This window comes from Carassius auratus, unplaced genomic scaffold (assembly GCF_003368295.1).
Source record: "Carassius auratus strain Wakin unplaced genomic scaffold, ASM336829v1 scaf_tig00047628, whole genome shotgun sequence".
NCBI classification, from domain to species: domain Eukaryota; kingdom Metazoa; phylum Chordata; class Actinopteri; order Cypriniformes; family Cyprinidae; genus Carassius; species Carassius auratus.
Genome location: NW_020527039.1, coordinates 20,001 through 25,000, shown reverse-complemented (window position 1 = coordinate 25,000; position 5,000 = coordinate 20,001).

The window sequence follows — 5,000 nt, the reverse complement described above, 5'->3', positions numbered from 1 at the left end:
TTCCTTTTTAGCCAAAGTTCTTCTGTCCCATATTGCACTTTTCATTAGCATTACACACAGATTAATGAAACTTTTGTTTTTACACTTTTTTTCCCAACCAAACATGACAACTCTGTTCCATTCCATTATATTTTCATCCCACTCCTCAGTCACATCTTTAATTAAACATTTACATTTCCTTAAAAAGTCCTCCAACTCTCTACAATGTAAAAACATATGTAAAATCCCCTCTTCCTCTTCCTGGCACACTTTACACAGAGCATTTTCTTCCATTCCTATTTTATTTAAAATTACATCAGTAAAAACCACTTTATGCCTTATAAAATACTCCAAACATTCCAATTTAGTTTCCACACATTTCCCCGTCATGTTTCTCCATATACACTCTTTTTTTAAATCTTTGAATTTCTGCACCCAGTATCCATTTACAATCGGCTCTTTAAAAACATCATCTCTAAAAGCACAATAAATCATTTTCACAGTACATTCCTTAAAATCATACATTTTTTCCCCAAACTTCACATGAATGCATTTCTCTTTTGGCTCTCCTTCCATACTTTCTATTCTTTTTATCCACTCTTTAGGTATTGCATTTTTATGATTTCATATTTATTTTTTATTTCTTGTTCACTGTAATCCTCCTTTGCCTCCTCCATTGCATCTACAATAAATTGTGACGGTAAAAACCCTTCTTTAAATTCATACAAAACATCTCTCACTCTTGTTATCCCCACATCCATCCATTTCTTTAAAAACAATTCTTTGTCTTGTTTTAAAATGTTTTTGTTTAAAAACAGAGGTTGATTTAAAATGTTTTCTCTCCCATGTGGATCATACTCAACTTTGTCTAAAAATTTTCCCCAGGCACTAAACATTTCCCTATAAAACTCTGGTAAGCACTCTGTCATCCAATTCTTAGTTTTCATCCATAAAATCCCATCCCCCATGTTAAAATCCCCACATTTGTTTAAAAAATATTCCATTGTCTTTTTCCATGCTGCTTTGTGACCATCATCTAGATATTTTTTTACTATTTTAACTCTTAAGCTATTTTTTCTCTGTTCAACATCAATTAATCCCATCCCTCCTTTCCCTACTTCTCCTATTAATGTACTGTATGCAATTCTTGACGGTTTACCATTCCATAAAAAATCTAAAAAACATTTTTTCAACCTTTTCTCCACCCACACTGGCATAGCAGTCACATATAAAACATACCACAACTTTGACACCATTAACACATTTAAAATTAAAACCTTCCCTTTTAAACTTAAAGTCCTCAATTTCCAAAAATTTAACCTTCTTTCAATTCCTCCTACTATTTCTTCCCACATTTTTTCTTTAACATTCCTTTCATCTTTTCCCATAAGAACACCTAAAATCCTTATTTCTTTTGCTTCTTTAAAATGAAAATAATCAGTTAAAACATTTACTCCTCCAAATCTCACATATGTTGTTTTTTCTTCATTTAACTTGCCTCCTGATCCCCTACAAAACATCTGTACCACTTCCATTACTTTATTAACACTCTCTATATCCTTAACTACTATTGTTGTATCGTCTGCATATTGAAATATTTTTTCATTTCCCCCACTTCCTTCAATGTTTATCCCTCTTATGTCTTCATCTATTTTAACAGCTAATCCCAATGGTTCTGCAACTAAAGAATATAAAAGCGCCGATAATGGACATCCTTGTCTTATTGACCTAGTAATTTTAAAACATTCTGTTAAAAAACCGTTACACTGTATTCTTGTTATTGCTCCCCTGTATAAAATTGTAATCCACTTGACAAAATTATCCCCAAACCCGTACCTTCTTAAAATTCCAAATAAATAATCATGCTCCACTCTATCAAAGGCCTTTTCAAAATCCAAACTAATAACATATCCTTTTTTGTTTTTTTCTTTCATATATCTTATTCTATCTATTATACTTAAAGTTGTATCTGCTATATCTTTCCCTTTTACTCCATACACTTGATTTGTTTTAATTATGGTTGGCATTACCTCTTTCAATCTATTGGCTAAAACTTTTGTTAAAATTTTCAAATCTGTATTCAGCATTGTAATTGGTCTATAATTTTTTAGGTCTACTTTATCTCCTTTTCTTTTATATATCAACTTTATTAATCCCATCCCCATTCTCTGATTCATTTCCTCTTTTTTAAAAATGTCTTCATATACTTCTTTTAAAATACTGGTTAAAAAATCTTTAAAAACTATATAAAATTCACTCCCCAAACCATCTATACCTGGACTTTTATTTTTGTTTAATTCACTTATTGCTCTTTTTATCTCTTCTTCTCTTATCTCTTCATCACAGTCTTTTTTGTCTACATCTCCTACTGTTGTTTTTATTTGATTTAGTAACTCCAATTTCTCTTCTTCTTTCAACCCCTCAGTACTAAACAGATTTTCATAATATGCTTTTACTTCTTTTAATATTTCCTCATTTGTTTCCACCACTACACCATTTTCCCCTCTTATTTCTTTAATCATTCCAGCTTTCCCTCTTATTTTTTCTAGATCAAAGAAAAACTTTGTACATTTTTCACCCTCCACCGTATATTTAGCTTTACACCTTAGTCTTGCACCTTCATATTTTTTCTCTTCCATGTCTTTCAATAATCCCTCCAATTCTTTTATTTTTTGTATATCTTTCCCATTCTCATTTAATTCATTTTCCAATTTTTCTCTTATTTCTCTCTCCTTCTTCCTCTTACACATCTGTATTAATTTGCAATACTTTATTGTGAATTTTTTTACTAAATATTTAACATTTTCCCACCATATCCTTTTATCTTCACTGTACATTTCATTCTCCTTTTCTTTTTCAATAATTTCTTTAATACTTAACACATACTCCTCATTCTTCAAAACCTCTACATTTAAAACCCATACACCTGGCCCTCTTTTCACTGAACTCCAGTCTACTTGTATAAAAAGTGGTTTATGGTCACTTAAGCTTGATTCTACATATTTCATGTTACCAATAAAACCTTCAATGTTCCTTGTACACAAAATAAAATCAATCCTTGTCTTACACATAAAATTCCCTACTAATTGCCTCCTTGAATATTCTTTCTTTTCTTCATTTCTTTCTCTCCATACATCAATCATATTATTTTCTTCCATTAATAATTTCAGTTCTTTTCTTCCTTTATCATTTTTAAAAACCATTCCCTCACCAATTTCTAATTTACTGAAAACTGTATTAAAATCACCCATCATAATAACTTCTTTATGCTTTTTTAAAAAATCTCTTAATACATTAAAATATTCCTTCTTTTCAGTTTCTACAGTCGGTGCATGAATATTAACTACAATAACTTTTTTCTCCTCATACTCCATTTCAACCGCAATACATTTCCCATCTATGTCATTATATATTGTTTTACATGATACCCCACAGTTTTCTTTTATTAAAATCGCAACACCTCTTCCCAGCCTCCCATCACCATTGTTATAAAAAATCTCTCCACTCCACCTTTTTCTTATTTCAGTCATGTACTCTTCCCTCCAGTTAGTTTCTTGTAATAAAATCACATCCTCTCTTTTACACATTTCTTTCACCTTTTCAAATTTTCCTACATTTGAAAGCCCTCTAGCATTAAAAGTAACAATTCTTAAAAGCATAAAACATATAAAAACATGCATAAAACCCATAAACTCAGTCCATCTCCTCCAAACCTTTTAGCAGCTCATACTTATTTGCACACTCAATCCCATCTTCTTTAAGCATTCTTTTTCCTGCAGTATCAAGATTAGGTATTACCTTTACAGATCTTCTTCTTTTTGATGATTTCCCCTGCGTCTCCTCATTTTCTTTTCCTTGTTCACACTCTTTTGTAGCATCATTAATTTCTATCCCGTCCATCTCCTCTTGCACACTGTCCGTCACATCCATCGGTGTACATAAAATTCCCTCCTGTTGTGCATCACTCAGTACTTTATTCCTTTCATCAACCAGTTCCACATTATCCAAAGCATTTTGCAAGCTGTCTGTCAAATCCATCTGTGTCCAAATTCCCCCATCCTGTTGTGTTTGTATGATTGGTTCGGTACACTCTTTCTGTTGTTCTATATCCTTATTTAATTCCAGTCCTTCACCACGTACCCCTTCTCCAACGTCTCGCTGCTCGTTGTCTCTTTCATGCACCTGCCCGCCCACCTGCTGCTGCTCCTCCTCCTCACCCTGCATCCAACACTCACACTTATTTAAAACCAAATTGCACTCCGGGCACGTCACAGCATTGCAATTTCTCGCGAAATGGCCTCTCTCCTCGCATTTATGGCACGTGAACTCCGGGCAGTCCTTCACCACATGGTCTGGGCTCATGCACAGCCGACAAGTCTTAACCTGATGACTGTGCATCACCCGAAAATATTGTGGTCCCTCTGCCGTTTCTATTTTTGTGCTGTAAGGGAGGGAGGCCACCTCCTTCGGGAACCGCGCCTTTACGTATCTCGTCCCATCCTCAATGCTGGTGCCCGGATAAACACGCCGCTTTATTTTTGAAATTGGGGAAACCCCCCAAACCTCCAGTTTATTTAAAATCTCTTCATCAGCAAGGTAGACGGGCAGATGCATGAAAGAGACAACATAATCTCTGTTTTGCAGTTTCTTTATCTCACAGTTCACTCCTTTAATTAACAATCCCTCAGTCAGTTCATCACAAGTTTCTTCTTTTTCCATTGTCAGTTCATATTCCTTTCCTTGTCTTGGCCTCAGTGCTAAGATTTTACCATATCCACATTTGTCCGTCACCGCTTTAATAATATCCACAGCTCTCACTTCACTTACATTCTCCACATTCACAATCACAGTCGCCTCCTTTAAGTATTTCCTTTCACCAATTGTATATCTTGCATCTTGATTTTTACCGTGTCCTGCTCGTTGTCGATACTCCAGTCCAGTGTCGTTTGCCATGCGTCTCTCTCCAGCCAGTCCAGTGTTGTTTGCCATGCGTCGCTCTCCAGCCAGTCCAGTGTTGTTTG